General features: G+C 31.5%; 1 protein-coding gene across 1 annotated transcript in view; it reads left to right on the forward strand.

The window, feature by feature from the left end:
• Positions 1-4,807: 4,807 nt before the first annotated feature.
• The window catches only part of LOC106460832 (twitchin-like), a 248,186-nt gene continuing 233,017 nt past the window's right edge, over positions 4,808-19,976 (forward strand). The window contains exon 1 of the mRNA XM_022387633.1: positions 4,808-4,904. The gene's annotated coding sequence lies outside the window, so the exon portion shown is untranslated. The remainder of the gene's footprint in view (positions 4,905-19,976) is intronic.

Here is a 19,976-nt window from a genome sequence, read left to right on the forward strand (position 1 = left end):
TGTAAAATTTTACACTGCAAAATACATATTTGACTTTAATGTTACTGCAGTTGGAATTTATATATTTTTGACTATTGGTATGCAGTTTCTTTGTTGTAATATCATGGTCATGTCAGGGTAGGCATCAATGTAGTGTAGCTAAGAGCCTAGGACTTGCGAACAAGGAAGAACAAGTTGAGTGTAACGAATTTATCATTATGTATTTATTTGGAATATGAGCGTTGTTTGAATTGAATTTGTATTTAGAATATGCGTGACATGTAGTATCAGATATATATTGTATATAACGAATTTGTTATATACTTATTTTAATGTCAACGTTTGTTTCGAATAAGTTTATATTTGAGGGTGTGTCTAGCTTACTGTGTTAGTTACGTATGGCAAAACTCCCGCCAATTCTCCAAGATTGTAGAATATTCGTGAACACAAGAATAAACAATATATCCACTTCTGTAACCGGTATTATTTGAACGTTCGAGAAAATATTGCCCACTCGTATAAAAAGACCAAGCCGAAGAAGAAACAGAGAACAGAGAGGAAACAAGTCTACTATAAACCTGTTATAACCGTGTAAGCTATAAACTGTGATTTTGCTTACCCTTATCAACCGGAAAATATACGACATTTGGCCAGGAACAGGAAAGTTCGAACGCCAGTGAATTCTCATCAAATGTCAATATCTTTTCAAAACTATTACTGATTTCTCATCGAACATTAGTGGTTTTATGAATATATTATCTTACTTCAATGGTCCAACAATTCAGTGCCTGACAAAGCTAGCTAGTTTCCCGACAGTTGTACGTACAACTCTCTGGATATCAAGGAGACTCTGAACTAGGAAGACGATTTCAGGCTATCTGTAAGTTAGTGAAATTTCTGTTTATATATATATTAAAACGTATTTGGGTCAAAAACAAAAACGGCGTGAATCAATCTTGTTAGAAAAAGTGTAAATAAAATAAAATATCGGCATATTTCTAAATACTAAATCCAGGGTACAGTTCAACTATTATAAGTTAAATTATTTAACGCGGCTTTGGATTATTTCAAATTCTCAAAACGTAACATGAGCCAGATCATGTATTGATTATTACAGATCGAATTGACCGACCTCGTAACCATTTTGTATTTGTGCATTTTACAGTGTAACATTAAATTATAATATTGAAAGTCATGTAAGGATGATCTATGTATAGCTGTATCATCCCTATTTTCTTGTTTGCGTCCTTTTTGGCACTGCCCGCCATCCCTACATCATTTTACATTTATAAAATGTTTTTTAACTTTATATATATATATACACTAGCTGGAGTACCTGTCCCCTTGTCGGAAGCTATGTAAGTACATGATTAATGAAAGGTTACTTGAGGACATGAAAAGTTCCTTGCCTTATATGTATTTGTAAAAAACGCAAACACGCCCATAAATACTAAGTAGCAAAAAAGTGGAACCGAAAATCTGCATGTATCTCCGCTTGGACCCAACAAACCTTCGTGCCAAATTTGGTGAAGATTCATCAACAGGGGCGAAGTAGTGGTAAAAAACGCAGAAACGCCCATAAAAACCGCAAAATGCAAACTGAAAATTTGTACGTATCTCCCCATAGACCTAATGAACCTCCATATCAATTTTGATGAAGATCCATCCACACCCTATGAAGTAGTTACATGGATATACAACAGGCAGTACTAATATATTTATATAGATATATATATGTGTGTGATTGTGTACGAAAAATATTCGTTACAATATAACAGTTACTTATCTTTCAATGAATTTTATTTTTCGACAAAGAATGTTATTCGTTAATTAAACATCAATTGCTTGTTTATGACTTTACTAAAGTATGAAAATTTTATATTATGTAATTTACAAATACATTCACGCCCGCCTAGCAGAAAATGTAGCTTTGTAATCTGTGTTTGTAGTTTAAGTCCAAGCAAACTTTCCAAGTCCACTTGAAGCAATATTATGTTTTGATATCTGGCTCTGGTTTTGTTATAAACATAAGCTACAATTTGAAATAAACCAATAACATTAATATTTGAAAGAGAGTGCAGTTTATTACACCGCGATTAAACATTGTTGCTAGCGGAAATTTTGTGGTACTCTTCACGATATTCACATAATATTTAACATACTACACAAATCAGTATGTTTAACGATATTTTGGGCTTGTTACATTTATCGTTAATCAAGTGAAATTAATATAAACTTTTCAATTTCTTTCTCTTTCTCTGTATATGTTTATGAGAGGATATAAATTTTACTTCACAAAATAGTTTAAGTATAAAAATATGATATCTAGCAATTACCAGGCTGTTCGATTCATATATATATATATATAATTTCTTTTTTTTGTAAGAAATAATTTCATTATATCATAAACTTCAAAACAATGTTAATTTATACAATATAGTTTGCATTTTGAACACTAGACGGCAGAAGAACGAGTCATAAAAGATAGTGGAGCCCCGTAATAGGTTTTGTGTCGCCACAATGTTTAGACGGAAAGAATGGTTATAGCGATCGTCTAGAAAAATAACCCAACTAGTGCAGTTTGAATAAGGCAATGAGATCATATACAAAAAGTAGTTTAAAACAGTTTTTAATATTTATGTTTATAGAAATTATTGAAAATAATCGAAGGTTTTAGTGAACATATATATATTTTTAACGAAAAAGAAAAACTTTCATTTTGAAAAAAAATTATTTTCATAATCCTCTTAAATTATTTAAACCACAGGCTTACTTGAAACAAAACTATTTTTAGAATAAATTATAATTTACTAAATATTGTACTATACTTTGAACGTTTAAATAATATCTATCTAAAACTGTTTTATTATATTATAAAATTAAGGGAATTTTCACAAATCCGTTTAATTTCTCCATGAACTTAATCAAACCACCCGTCTTTTATATCTAAAGGTGTCACGAACTTATCTTTTCTTTTTTTAGCAGCTGTGATTCAAAATAAAGTAGATGAAAAACTGAAATAAATTTGAATCCAATTTATTCTCACACTTTGTTTATATATATATATAGTAGCCAAGTAAAAACATAAAACTTTACAATTGTGTACAGCTTTTATGTTTATTTAAACTTTCCTAATAATCACTGAAGTTTTACAATTAATTAAGACTTTCATAACAGTCAGTAACTATTACGAAAGTTTACATTTATCTAAAATTAGATATTATTCAGTAAATAAATAAATAAAGTTAGTTGGCGTAAAAAAGAACTTATTGACAAAATATAATAAAAACATGCTGCTATAAATAAGTATTTTTATATAAAACTTTCCAGAAGGTATTATCATTTATGGTACCTAAGAAAACAAACAAAAAAATACACCACTATCAAAAATAGTGTAAAGAATTTTTGTCTTTAATAATGACATCATGCGGAAATGTGAGGCGAGATAGATTTTTTTTTTTTTTAGGAACTGTTAGACTATAGAAACTAAAAGAATTTAAAGATGGGTGTTTTCATTGTTCATCATACTTATAAGCTCGTAGTTTTGGAGTTTACTCCTAAAAAAGGATTAGTATTTATTAACCTATTTACAGAGAAGAAACATTTGTCATGTAGTTTTTCTCTTCGCATAAACAAAATTTTCAAGTTTTGGTTTGTTTATGTAAACATTGAAAAGAAAAGAAGAAAAAGGTAGTAAATACAGAGAATCTCTTCCTTTTTCTTATCAAGAAAAATTCCAGAAGAATTTCAGCACAAACGTTTGCTAATTTATTTACCATACTTCAATCATAAGCTATAACGTTCGAGGTAGAGAGTGAAGTTTATTTTGATAGATTGTGCAAAGAAATGGTTGATATGAAGTATGTTTGCATCTGCTTTCCTGCGGGAGTAAACAGTTAAGAATTATGCTGGTAAAAATTTGGCTTGGTTCCCATATATACAAACAGTAATATATGGTGAATGAACCCTAAAAAATTTACCAATTATAAATAATTAAAATCATTATCCATCGTCGATATTAATCTGAATATTTCTCAAATGCTATTATAATCCAGTAAGATTATCAAGCCATTTACTTGAGACGCTGCATTTTTATCTACTATCATTTTGAATTATATATATTGGCTTAGAGCTCTCATTGCATCACTAAAATTGTTATATCAAGCCTGGTAACAACGAACAAGAATTTCAGCCACTGTTTAGACATGATTTTTCCCGTCACCATGAAGTACTGGCGGTAGAACAATATACTTATTTATTAAACAAACTATATTGTGTAGTAATGAGACACTAGGGAATGAGATTCAACTGTTTACTATACCTGTTCAGAGTGATGCTAATTAACACTATAGTGCGTTTTTATTCTAAGGTGAGAAGGGTTTGAGAGTTTAAAGTTTCTTATTTTTGGTAACATTCGTGTAGTTTCATTACTTTTGAAGAGTTTTCACAACACAGAACTAAACTACTGCAGAAATCTTCAGTTATGTCCAAATAAAGAAGAAGAAATTTTATTTATTCGAGATGAATGTAAATTGGCGTGGTCCATTTTGACAAGTTTGATACGTTCTTGATAGTAGTTTCGTTTACATTCACTTTTTGTTTGTGTGTTAGTTTAGTCAATAGCTGGTTAGAAGAAAGACTGTTTAACGACTTCATTGTTACAAACTTAAACTCAACATTACTCCTCATTTTAAAGGTTACATCGACATGTCGCCTTTTAAACAAGTTTTAAACTCACGAGCCTCTCGACATATATGGCATGCGAGAGTTGGAGATTGGGTTACCTTGCTAGGACCAGAATAACTAACATATTTCAAAGCCTTTGGTTATTTTAGGGGTAACGACTTAGTGGTCTTTACTAACTGTATGCTCCAAACACAGGGATTTCCTTGTTTATGACTGTCAAATTTCGCAGGTGATATCAGGTAAGATGGAGGCTTCACTTTCTATTTGATGTATAACTTAGATGATTTTTGTTACACTGGTTAAGGTTCTGCAAAACTAAATGTGTGTGTGTGTCTCTATGTAGATCTTTTAAATTTAAATAAAAAATGTGTCAAAAAATACATTACAGCTGCGCTAAATCAGTTCTACATTTTAAACTACAATACATCAGCATTCATCAGTCAGTGAGCTGAAATAAGCACGAAAGAATACACGCGAAACCATCACACAGTGTTCACGGTGTCGCACAAACAGCACTAAACCACAAATATTCGTTCCTAGTCTTGGCTTTCTTCACCGAGTTCTAATCTTACCAGCTTCTGTTTTTTCTCGCCAAATGAAAGAAGATGTAGATAATTTAAGGAAGGTCCAACAGTGCTGAGTGATGTCATGAAAGACAAAAAGAACATAGAAGTCGCCCCCTTCCACTTCTGTTTTAGTTACATTATCAACCGGCAGGAGATACCTGTTTCGAGCTGAGACCATATGGTTGACAGATTGTGAAGTTGTTTTCTTTCTGCCCATTTTGTTGTATTTTAAAACTTCCATAAAATTCCAACTAAGAAATCAAGTCATATGACACACTTATTTACATTAATTATCGAATAAAGCACAATTTCATAAAGAAATAATAATAATAGGTAGGCAAACAACGTTTTATAAGCATAAGGAAAAGTTTTATTGATGATGAAACATACCATGTTTCGACAGAACATTTGTTTGTCTTCTTTAGGATACCAATGTTCTGTCGAAACATGTAGTAAGTTCCACCATCAACTTTTCCTTATGCTTATAAATCGTTGTTTGCCTACCTATTATAATATTAGCATAAAGTGTTTCCTTTCTTAAACAATTATAATAACAAGAGTTCCTTAAAACGACGTATCTGCAATGATTATATACGAAATTTTATCAATGTAGTGAGAATTTAGAAAAATGTCAGTTGAGGAATGGAAATCTATTCGTACAATCCCTCATCTTATTCTCCGACCTATATATCTGTCTACATATATATATATCACCCTGTAGAGAAATTAAAACTAATGAAGCTTACAAGAAATATAGATCCATTAAAATATATAAATGAGACGAAAATTGTCCCACGCTTACACATGCTGGATGAAACATGTTGCCGAAAACATCATGTTGAGCCCCCCAGTGGCACAGCGGTATGTCTGCGGAGTTACAGCGCTAGAAACCGGGTTTCGATACCCGTGGTGGGCAGAGCACAGATAGCCCTTGTGTAGCTTTGTGCATAATTAATTAAAAACAAACAAACATCATGTTGAGTTAGATGTATTATATATAAAAATGATTTTTTTTTGGAATTAAGCACAAAGATACACAATTGGTTATCTATGCTCTGCCCACCACGGGTATCGAAACCAGGTGTCTAGCGTTGTAAGTCCGCAGACATACCGCTGTGGCATTGGGGGATATAATAAGGAATAAAGTGTTTCTCCCAAAGAGATCGGTATTGTCACTGAATAAAAGAAGATATGTTTATTATACTATACTAACTTCGAAGTTAATATCGGTAAGACAGATAGCTGTAGCTTTTTAAGAGAATTGCCTATCACCATTTTTCCATTTTTTAATTGAATGGATTAAAACTTCATGACTGAAAACTTTTGCTCTATGTAAAAAAAATTCTGCTGTTAATGAAATGGAATTAAACTGAATAATTGGCCAAATTTAATTTATTCATTATACATTATTTATTAATTTTTAAGTTTACTGTATATTACAATCTTAAATTCAAATATAATTTAAATACCTCTAAATTTCTAAATAACAACTGTAGAACAATTTTAGTTAAAATATAATAAAACTCCAGAATAAACAAAATTAAAAATTCATTAAAATTATGATGAACGAATCAATAACACCTCAGTTTAAAGTTTTTATAAAAAAGTTAGTCTTTGAAACTGTACTTCGAAATGACTGATAATTAAATACTTAATCGTTGAATCGATCATGAGTAATCTTAGATCTAACTTCTGAAATTGATCGTTATTGAGAAACGTCCATAGTGAAATTAATCATTTTTATAGATCAAAACCTTTAGCAATTCATGGAAAAGACTTCTAGAAGACATTCTGATGGCAGTGTTTGTTAAAAGCAGGCATCCATAATAGATTAATTACATATAGGATGAGGAAATATATGTGGGTGGATACCATCTTCGATTTTGATCTCGACCGTAATTTTTAAGGTCATAAAGTTCACATCGAAACGAAATGACTATTTTCACATATATTGACATTTTTGATGACGAGGAACCCACTTTGAGACTAATAATGGCTGGAGACGGCTTGAATGGGTAATGAAGAAAAACTTTAATATAAGTTTAACATAAAAGCAAAAGTTTTCTGCATTACCCATTCAAGCCGTCTCCAGCCATTATATATTGACATCTTCTTTACTAAACCTCTCAGTTTAACATAGAACTTCTTATAATATAGTTTCCGAAATTTGTAATATTTTAACTAGGATGTTATTTGCGTTTATTTATATTTAAACTTAGATTTCTGAAATTCTATACTATGTTGTTGTAGAAGTAAAATACTTTATTGTTGATGTTTAAATTTGGGGGCACGAGTTTCAGAAACTCATGATCTTCTTTGAAACAGTTAATCTTCAAAACAGGTGAGATTAATTAGGGTCAAATTTCCTTTGCCACCATATTTTTAAATTTAATTCGAGTAAATATCTTATATTTGAAATGAGCTTTTTTAATGCAGAAACATTCTGAAACACTTCCTGTTCAGAGAAGCAAAGAAACATTGGGCTATTTGCTGTGTTCACCGCGGGAAATCGAACCCTGGATTCTACCTTGTAAGTCCGTAGACTTACCGCTGTCCCACCGGGGACTCAGAATAACCAATTATCATTAAATTTCTATTCTTTTCTAGTGAGATTCTTGCTTCACACAAGAAAGACCTTGTAAAAAGATTGAAAAGAACAAAGTACTAATTAACATAAACCCAAACAAAGACTTTCAGTTGGTAGCACAAATTCGGTCACGAAACAGATAAATCAGTTTAGTGTTGTTTAAATTTAGCAACAATACAACACGAGCCTTTGTTCGAATCTTGTAGGACAACCCATTCTTTCTCTTAATTGTAGTTAGTTTCTGATTGGGTAAATAAAAGCAAAAAAATAAAAAACATAAGAGTTTCAGGGAAGTAAAGAAAATCCCTTGAAGACAAGTCCGAAATGAACGCTTAAGACAGAAGTTGGCTGTACTGGTTAATGATCTGACAGAATAGAAACCATTATACAAATCAAGAGTGTATTTGATTACGTCACACAGACGAGCCACTGACATCACTCTTCTCAGGTTACGTAACAAAGCTGTTCATACAATGGTTAGTTATTTTAATCACGATTATGTATACTTTTATGAAGTACTTAGAACAACATGCTTATACGTTTGTAAAAGTACCATATTCAACTATTCTCCAAATCACATTTATGTAAATATTTATAATTAATAGGTTTATTAGGTGACAAAATTATAGACTTATATATATTTTAAACTCTTCATTATTCTTCATACATATTATTTCCTCTTAAATTCCATAAATTTTGAATGCGCCATTAAACTTTCTAAAAAAAATATTTTATTGATTTTTAAGCCTTTTAGGCCTTATAATAGTGAGCTTTTAGAAGTAAAAGCTTTTTGTATTTCAAAATTGTTACTTGGCCATCACCCACTTGAGACATGGCATGATTATTTATACTCTTGTAGCTTTCAACACTCACTGTCATATAGTATCAGTGTAAATAAATATTGTTACTGTAAAGATGAATTATATTTATTAAAACACAAGCGTATATATCAGAGGATGAAGCAACTACAGTAATCGACCAAAAATGCAAATAATAATAAGTTCTTACATTTTCTATCACACGTTAAAGTCTTTAGATAAATTATACAAAAGATCAGCTACACATTTTTGGAAACGATGATCAAGTTTGACATACTAGTACTTCAGATAGTCTTTTCCTCGGCGATCACGCTCTATCTCCTTCCTCTGCTTCTTAACAATGGTCTTGTAACAATGTTTTTTTTAAATCTTTTTAGGAGAATAGTTATGTCAGTGTTATCCCATTCCTTTCGTTTATCTACCAATCAAGTTATGAAGATGTTTTATAAGCCTGATTAATGCTGTTGACTTTCATATGCAGGATAAATATTTTATTTTTTAATTCTAGAACGACACCTACATTTACAAGGAAACGCCTGCTCATTTATATGCATTCATATAACGTGTAAACGATTCTGTGTATTATAACCGATAATATTTTTCTCATTCAATCCTTTATAGATTAATAAGCATAAATCATTGTGTGACTGAAAGTTGGAACACCAAAGTAAAAAGATTGTGTATAAGCAAAACATTAACGCAAAAACAAACAAGGTTTAAATTCATAAAGGTAAAGACAACGTTTAGAAAGCAGGTGTTCTCTGGGTTGTTGGTAGTTTATAAATTTCTGTTTTTTTTATAGAAATTCTATTGATGAATAGCTTACCATTAAGTTAGATTGGTATCTTGTTTCTATATTACACGTATTAATTAATTACTTAGATTTTAAAATCACGTTTGTTACACTAGCCTGCTATAAATAGGAATTATTTGTTTGTGCTTTGAACTTCTTGTAAAGATAAGCGAGGGCTAAGTGCGCCAATCGTCCCTAATTTTGAAACTGCTTACTTACTCTTGGGCTACTCTTTACCAACGAATAGTGAGAGTGAACTTCACATTGTAACACCCTCACGGCTGAAAAGGCGAGCATGTTCGGTGACGGGATTCGAACCCGCGACCTTCAGATTGCGAATCGATTGGCCTAATTTCCCCATCTCTATTGATAACGAAAGAGAAGAAAACTAAATAATTATTCTTCGTCGAATTTGTTGAATGTGCTAAAATATTTAACACCCCTCCCCTTCTCTGCCAATTTCCTGTTACATTAAGATAATTCTGGCGACAAAACTATAATTGGATTGAACTGAGTCTTAAACCATTTCTTGCAAAATGCGTACCTGTTTAAAATATTTTAACGAAAGCGAATCGCTAAATAACTGAAGGAGGAAAAATTAATTGTGTCTTTTCTATTAAGGAGGAAAACATATTGTATTCCCTCTGTTGCTTTATTATGTGCCCTTCAGTGTCTCAGGGGTAAGCTTCAAGGCTTATAACGCTAAAAACCGGATTTGGTCAGCACAGCACAGATAGCTCAATGTGTAGTTTTGCTATTAACAACATCTTTCCAGCAACTACAGTTAAGCACCAATAATTTTTCCTTCTGGTTCGATCGTTTTGAAACTTGGAGCGCATGTATCTCTATTCAGTATTCCCAGAAACCTGTTTTATTTAGAATCCATTCCGTTAGAATGTTACCTTGCGATAGTCTTAAAGATAAAAATAGACAAATTTGAGATTCATGCCTTTCTTCCGATTTTAAAGGCGTCAAAACACAAAATGTTTCGCAGAATTTGGGTTTTTGGCCTGTCATTCCTGTATATTTCGACCAATCTAGACGTGAATTTGTACAAAGATATTATGCGACAGCCCACACAGACTGACGTTGACAGATATGAGATTTTTGCTTTCCTTATGACTTTACTGAGATCAAAGATAAAAGAAATTCGTAATATATGTGATAGGGAGCTCGGAACTTAGTCTGCATATGTAAATTTTACAAACTATCAGAGTTTTGATTTACTAAATGCATTAATTTACATACACGGTGTCAAAAATTGATCTTACATACCCAAAAAGAACCTGGTAAATTTTGTCATTGTGAATAAATCTACATAAGCTAAAACTTACTGTCCTGCACATTATAATATCACAATTTAGTATGTTCCATTACAGCTTTCTCACAAAGAAGTCTCAAGCTGATACTGTGTTAGGTGTATCTTTCTCTGCAGTACACACATTATAGTGTATGCCCCCTTCCCCGGCCTTAAACATCGTTCCCCCTTATAATCTACCGTATTGTAAGGATTTTTATCGAATAAGGTTAGACATCTTACACTCGCTTGCCAATGTAGGCCTTTCTATAGCTTATTTTTAAATGCATCTTTGCTATTTTCATAATCTAATGCTGTATATATGTATATTTTTTAAATGTTGTTGATGAAAATGTTAATGTTCTTTAATTAACAGTATAACTTTTTTATTAAGTGATTTATTTATTTATTATAGTAAAATACCAGGATTTTTAAAAACGTTATAAAACATGGCAAACAATGTGCTTACAAAGTTTCAGAAAGAATGACAATGGATGGCGGGGGTGGGTATATATATATTGCTTTCCAAAACTGAATAATTGGAAGAAATAGCAATAACTTAAAGATATTTTATTTGTTTTGTTGTGCTTAAAACTGATATTTAATTATTTAAATATTTGTACAGTGTAAATATTCATATACGTGTATTGTTGTTTGTCAAAAGACCCATTTCAACAGAAACAAACTTCCCATATTTACGTTGAATAAATAAGATTTATTATACCTAGTAATAACTATTTTCAATATTATAGACGATATGAAATACATACATAAAATGTACCATTATATATATATATATATATATATGGAGTTTACAAACGCCCTCTGTAAACTTTAACACATCTTTATGACGCATGCTAAATTTTCGAGGTTTAGTGTACTTGGAACATGGATCTATGTTACCTTTACAACAATGTGTAATGAATAATAAGATGGCGAAGACAAAGTGCACTTGTGTATGTTTTTGTTGGATGACTTCAAAGTTTCTTCTACACAATATATACGCGTTTTTCACGTGTTACTTACAAATAACTTGACTGTGCATTTATGCAATCCATCAGAGTATAGCTTTTAAAAGTTTCCGGTTTTTATGGCCCATGACTATGGGCCATGTTTATTTTTAAAAATGTGGATTTAATGCTGCAGTAGTGACGTCAATAGTATTGTGAATAACTGTTACTTTTGACAGTATTGAAGCATGGTAAATAAACAACAAGCATCATGTCTATATACTCACTGTTACTGCTCGATTCAGCAAGAGTGGGGTTACAGCAATCTTCCTTTTTTTAAATGTTCGTTGCAATTTATTCTTTGGTCTTCTGTCACTCCCGTGAATCAGCGATAAGTTTACAGGTAGCCCATTGTGTAGCTTTGCGCTGAGAAAAACAACAACAGCTTTTGACTTCTTGAAATTGAATGCTGAACGTTTCAAATAAAATATATTGTAATTCTTCTTGCTTTTACGTAGAAGTACACAATTACGTCACTTTCCAAAGACTCACTTGTTTTATATTTTGTTTTTCCACATGTTGTTCTGCATAATAATAAAATCTGTTTTATTACGGCTTCAGAGCAGGTGAGGAGCTATTGCACAAAAGTTCAGTTACAATAAAAATAATATTTATTTATTTATGAATAAACAAGTGAATATGTTTAGAAACTTATTATTTCTTGTTAAGTACTACGTTTCGTTAAGTTTACCTAGCATCATCAAGTAGCAAGCTGTGGACACAATCTTACTACAGTTCAAACGTCGTTAAACAATAATGTAATAGAAATCAAATAATGAGTTTTCAAACGTCGACCACGTCATCCGTAGTGCAACCTCGCTAACCCTAACTCACACTCTCAACTTCACAAGAACAACAGCTCAAATTGGTTTCCTAATTAAGAGTCGCCGCTAGAAGATTGTCCCTAAAGTTATTCGGAGCTATTTCAAAGTACCAGATTTTTTCAAGGAGAATCAGAAATCACAGAAAAAGTTAGTTGGATTTCTTTCTTCCATTATGAATGACTTAATAACAACGTTATTTGCAAAGAAAAAACAAACATCTAAAACTAATTCAACAAAACCAAATAGTTTTAAATATCGCCCAATAAAAGTTTCCCAGTTTCTACACTTGGTTAATGAACACTAAATTAGACATCACATATAAAGAACTAAACAACTAAACTTTCCAACCAAATGTGTTTAAACACGTTGTCTTCTCTTGAACACACGTTTTATTCTATTCAATAGAACCATTTCTATGAATATAGAGAAACAACTAAAACCCAGCAAAATATCATAAACTCAACCTCTACTACAACCAACATTGAAACTGATAGCACTGATTCAGATATTAATCCAATTTCTGAAATTTGTTCAACTAAAGATGCAACAATCATGCATCTCCCAAATGTCTCACTAAACACCCTTTTGATACCACCAAGCGACAGCCTCCCCACACTAACAAAGATATTCAAGCGAAAATCACGGATGTGAGGAAAAAGATCTGGAACATTTTGCAAAAACATAGGAATCATCAAACTAAGCCTAACTTAAACCTCCAAGAAAAATTGACCTTTAAAAGGTTAAAAAGCTAATAACATTATCATAAAAGAATTGGATAAATGTAAAGGTTATGTAGTTATGAGTAGAAACATTTACGAACAAAAAATATTTGATTACCTTAAAGATAAGAATAAATTTTAAATACCTAACAGTGACCCCACCAAAAAAATTGAGACGAAAACTAAAGAGATTATATATGAACTTACAAAAATAAGTGACATTCATAAGAAGTTACTTCTAATAGCTGCATCCCAGAATTATACGTTTTACCAAAGGAACATAAACCGGATTTGCTACTAAGACCCATAGTCTCAGCATATGGCAGTAGCACTGAAAGTCTGTCTTCACTTATGCTTGTAATTTTGGTGCCGTTAATAAATTACGTTCCAGTACACTTACATAATACACAAGACCTGCTATCGCGAATCAAGGATGTACTTCACTTAGTGACCAACACAACAATACTCTTAATATTGGACCTTGTAGCTCTCCACCCATCTATACAAACAGAAGATGGCATCAATGCAGTGTGTGTGAATTTATGTCGAATCACACAAACAAATTGTAGATGTACGGACTGACAATAGATACTGTCAGAGAAATCTTACATTTCATCCTTCACAATGGATATTTTCATTTTGACAACAAATTATATCTCCAACTCATTGGTGTCTCAATGGGTAATAGAGTTGCTGTTATTTATGCCTTAATATTTATGCACGTTTTTGAAATAACGTTACTTGACAAGTGGCGTCAAGATACCAACACTGGCCCTGATCTCTGGCTTGAATATATCGATGACGTGATTGGACTATAGAACCACGGTCTTCCTTCTTTAGTCAAATTTTTAGACTTTCTAAATTCCATAGACCCCAACATCCAATTCACCCTGAATAATTAGAATGACAATAGGAACATAGATTTTCTTGACGTTACCTTAAGGATCGACAGTGACAATACTATACAGTTTACCTTGTTTCACAAACCAATTAGAAAACCTCTCTTCTTTAACTTCAACTCCCATCACCCCAAAGCTTCCAAGAAAGACGCAATTATTGGAAAATTAAACAAAATTAATTGCAACTGTAGTGAGAAAAAAATATACGCTTCGAACTAAAATCACTTTTTCTGTGCAATGAATATCCACTTTTTTTACATCGAACAAATTTTCAAAGACTATGACGCGAAAAAATCAGCATAGCACTTCGAACATGAGAAAACACTGCTAAACAAGAAGGAAAACCCGATTTTCCAAATATAACACACACAAAAAAGGGTTATTTTATAACTCCTCTAATTGACAAAGCTATTTCCAAGAAAATAAAAACTATAATCAGGAATCTAAGCTGCTGATTAAAGTTATAGAACGGCCTGATCCAACCCTAAAAAGCCAAGTTTCAAAATCTCAGTACACTGCCTTAGTTTAATAAAGCCAACTGTCTGACAAAACGTGTTTACAATCTAAAAATGAGTGTCTTGTCTCCAATGTTGTTTACTAGGTTACATGTAACATCTGCCATCATACGTACATAGGAGAAACCGGAAGAACTCTACACACGAAGATAGGAGAACATATTGACGCTCTTTATAAACAACAACATGAAAGAAGCTCAGTTGCAGATCATTTTTTAACTAATCATGTACAAGTAACACCTGACTTGAAACCACCATTCTCTGTACAAATCCTCACCAAAGCCGCCAAGTACACTAACAGAAAATTCAAAGAAGCTCTTCTCATCGAACAACTACGACCACAGATGAATAGGGACAAAGGATGGTGCCTATAATTTTAATTATTATTATATTTTAACTTATCTTTTTGTTATTTCACTCTGTGTTATTTCACTCTGTAACCTTTTGTTTACTAAAGATAGCAGTTAATTATTTCAACAATACTTTTCTTTCAACAATAAGCTTTACTATTTAATACGTCAAAAACACGATGTACAAATGCACGTTATAGATTCGAATATAATTTATTATTTAAACCATTTGAAGCTTTGTACTGTCAAGTTCGATTTGTGTTTTAGAGAACGCTCCTAAAGAAGCTGCAAACCGAAACGTTGAGTGTCTAATTATTTTGGTGTTATATTTCTAGTATTAAGAGAAATTAACAACAGTTAAGAAAGGAAAACAAATATTAGAATAAATTCAAATACACGCCTATAAATTTATTGATGTTAGGTTGTTTTTTATAAGGAAAAGCTTTTTACATTTTCTACTGGAATTATACTGTTTTCCTTCTCAAGGATTTAAAAAATGTGATTATGCTTAACGTGACTTCCAAATACATGAGAGGGATCTTCTTAGTGTCCTTTCAGTCTTGTTGAACCCACCAAACATGCTCGCCCTTTCAACTGTGGGGGTGTTATAATGTGACGCTCAATCCCACTATTCATTGGTTAAAAGAGTAGCCCAAGAGTTGGTGGTGAGTGGTGATGACTAGCTGCCTTCCCTCTAGTCTTACACTGCTAAATTAGGGATATCTAGCACAGATAGCCCTCGTGTAGCTTTGCGCAAAATTCAAAAAACAGTTTTGTTGAAAGTTGTTGGCTGGTTTCTTCAATGTACGAATCACAACAGTGTCCACATTTAATTTGATACACTGATTCTTATGCGTCATTGTCAATAAACATAAGCTGGTCTAACATTTTCGCTGGTAGTAAAGAACATTTTACATTAAATCGATATCATGTTCTTTAGGTTTAACGAGTTTTATCAAATTTTCTGAATATCATGTGAAATTGTAGAGGTGTACAGCAACACACAATAAAGGGGAAATTGTTTAGATTCCTAAGGGTTTGTTTGTCTCTTCGGCCTGTAATTAAGTTTCTAGGGACGATAAAGTTTTATTTACTAACTTGAAATTATAATCTAGAGAAACTGTGGGCTTGGATAGTTAGTTGTCCCTTGTATTTTGTCAACAAATTAAAAGATTTCGATTGTTGTGTTTCTAATGTTAGTTTTGGTGTGAAAAACAAAGCATGTACTGGTTGAAGAAACAATTAAATGTGCATTGGAATGTTATCAGAATGACATAATTCCTAGATCCTCTTTAGATGTTTCTGTCATCAAATAATTATTTCATTTTTCAGCAACTCATTCGGAGTTAATTTCGACCAAATCCAGGTCTAAATAAGGTAATTCGAATTTCACCTATTTTATCCAATACATTTATGATCAAAATGAAAGAAATCAATGTTGCTCAGTCTCGCGAGAAAAGATCAATGTTGCCCAGTCTCGAGAGAAAAGTAAGCGGCGCTGTCTTTCAAAACTGTTCTTTTATAGATTACTCTCAAAATGTGGGTGTGTTTTTAATTGAACAAGAGTGGGGATAGAATTATTCTAAAATTGTAATAATGTGGATTTTTCATTAACCCAGCCAATCAACGAAACCATCCCTACAACCTTTTACCGTGTGTTGAAGACAGTATTACAAAAACAAAAAACAAATAAACTACTTCAGATTAAAACAGCCCCCCCCCCGAAAAAAAACCACAACCCACCGCTTTCAAAAAATTAAAGTGACTTTTGAGAAAAATAAACCCAGTTCCTCATATTATAAACGGACTTGGCAACAGGGGAAGAAATTATTTTTCCACTGCATATATTGTGCAGTTTTCTAGATTCATTATGTGGATAATATTTCCATGGAGTTTAAGAATTCAAATTGTATTGACAGTTTTCTTTTAAATTTGAATCTAATTCCTTATAACCATAATTTCACAGTCGAAACTGAAGTTCTTGGTAAGATTTAATTTTTAAAGTTATACTGAAAAAAAATGTTTTTCACACATCTGTTTTCTGTATGGATACACACACTCGTGAGTTTACATTAATTGGAATTCCTTCCACGATCCGGAATAAACATTAAGGACCATGAAAACTCTTTTTCCATACAGTTAAAGCAAGTTAAAGCAAGGTTTGTCAGACGACATTGCATGCTTTACAGTTTTTAACAACAATTCTGCTCTACCATTTTACTTTACACAGAATAAAAGTTTTATTTGACAAAACGACAGTTATTTTTGCTACTTAAAAATCGATCTAATTTTAGTAACTTATTTGTGTGTGTTTTTTTTACATTTACTTTGATCTAAAAGTCATTTCCTTTTTTTTACATTTACTTTGATCTAAAAGTCATTTCCTTTTTTGCATTTACTTTGATCTAAAAGTAATTTCCTTTTTTTTTAACATTTACTTTGATCTAAAAGTCATTTCCTTTTTTTTACATTTACTTTGATCTAAAAGTCATTTCCTTTTTTTACATTTACTTTGATCTAAAAATCATTTCCTTTTTCTTACATTTACTTTGATCTAGAAGTCATTTTCTTAACTATTGTAAACAACACTATTTCAATTACTGACAGTATGAAAAGGAAGTAAAAACTAAATGCTATTTTTATTTGATGTTCCACATGGTTTGTAAAACTTATTATTTATTATTCATGATCCTAATTCTCTCATTTGTCTACTCCTCGTTTTGGGCGTAAGATCGTTTCTTTTTCACGTAGGCATGGTTTGGACAAAGACAACAGCAGTTGCGGCGAACACGGAGAAACGTTGTGAGGCATTCAAGACTGCGAAAATCATGTTTAATTACACGTTGTTCCAGAGCCTGGTGCCATCAAGAATAAGGAATTATAAAGATATATAAGTGTAGACTGTGAAATGCACACATCAACTCTTTGGGTACAGGCACTCGCTATACCCACAGTCTGTAAACCTTGTGTTATAATATCACGACTAACAGTTTTCTGGGCCTTTTAATATAACGATACAATTTACGTCTTTGTTTTTTTGAATGAACCGCAAAACTTAAAATAATTGGAGATTTTAAAATAGGTTTTTCATTCTATACTGGCCCTCTAACTGCATATGCAAATGTTCCCGGAAACTGTTTAAGTGGTTGCAACTTATATAATCATCCCTAATAAACTTACATTTCATATCAGGCTGATCAGTGGCTGCTGTGTTTGTGGATTAATTTTCGGAATCTATCATTCATATATGAGTGTGTGTGTTTAGATTTCTTACAAATTAGTAGTTTGCTTGTATAGATTTATGCGTAATGTAAAAAATAAACATTTTGGTGTAATACTAAGTAATATATTTTGATTATAATGAGAAGAGAAAGAACAATTTTTGTTGAACAATCTTGTTTTACGACTAAATGACTTAACGTATAACGGTTTGAATTAGGGTTTATACATTAGAAACTGAACCATATTCCCAATTCTTGAAACCCTAATGATTGTGATTGGTCATCGATAGGGTGTTATTTTGGTAATTTTGTAAGTCTAAAGCTTCTTGAAAAGTTGTTCTTCATTATTTTCAGTTTTAACACCATTTTTCACCCTGTCTACTTCTCTGTTAACATTTTAATAACTTTGCTTTAGTTGGAACATTCTTAGCTTCTTATCACGTACCAAGTAACACAAGATTAAATTTGTTGTAACAGCCTTAAATCTGCTTTTTATCCTCTTTAAATTGTCTCTCATTTTGGACATACTTAACAGCTGACTTTTTTAACAGTGTCATATTTGCTTGAATTTTCTTAAAGTTTTCTATCACATTGCAACTTTTAAGATTAGATTTCTTAATAGTGTTATACTTAATTTAGTTTCTTTTATTTGGGTTTTGTATTAACTTGTAATATTTAACGTTTTCAACAGTGTTATATACTTACTTAATTATATTGTTAAGCTGTTTATTATTTATTAACTTGTAATATTTAACGTTTTCAACAGTGTTATATGCTTACTTAAGTTATATTGTTAAGCTGTTTATTATTTATTAATTTGTAATATTTAACGTTTTCAACAGTGTTATATGCTTACTTAAGTTTTATTGTTAAGCTGTCTATTATTTATGAATTTGTAATATTTACCGTTTTCAACAGTTTTATATACTTACTTAAGTTTCATTGTTAAGCTGTCTATTATTTATTAATTTGTAATATTTAACCCCCAGTGTTATATACTTACTTAAGTTTATTAAGCTGTCTATTATTTATTAACTTGTAATATTTAACGTTTCAACAGTTTTATATGCTTACTTAAGTTTTATTGTTAAGCTGTCTATTATTTATTAATTTGTAATATTTAACGCTTTCAACAGTGTTATATACTTACTTAAGTTATATTGTTAAGCTGTCTATTATTTATTAATTTGTAATATTTAACGCTTTCAACAGTTTTATATGCTTACTTAAGTTTTATTGTTAAGCTGTTTATTATTTATAACTGACTGTTTATAATCGGATTTCAAAGTGTTGTATTTTGTTTTGCTTGTTTTTGTTTTAAATTTGCTATCACTTTGTAATATTTAACATCACGTGTGTTCAAATGCTGTTACTTTCCCGTTTCTGAACTATTTCTTCTGTTGTAATAGAATAACAAATATCACGTTTATTCGTCTTTTTTAACAACTTGAGTTACTTGTTAAAATATAGATTTAACAATGTTTCGAGATATGTATTTTTCTTTCAAAAGTTGATAAATGTATTTAATTGTTGCGTCAGCTTTCAATTACTCACTGTCTACACACATATTATTATTCCGTCACGTTGTCACCCTCTTTTATATACCAGTCTACCCTATATCTAGTAAATGCTAGAGCATTCGCCAAGGTACAGGATAGTTCTAGAAACGTGGCGTGACACTAGTCATGTGACTTCCTGCAGTCAGAAGTATT

Source organism: Limulus polyphemus, unplaced genomic scaffold (assembly GCF_000517525.1).
Source record: "Limulus polyphemus unplaced genomic scaffold, Limulus_polyphemus-2.1.2 Scaffold845, whole genome shotgun sequence".
Taxonomy (NCBI): Eukaryota; Metazoa; Arthropoda; class Merostomata; order Xiphosura; family Limulidae; genus Limulus; species Limulus polyphemus.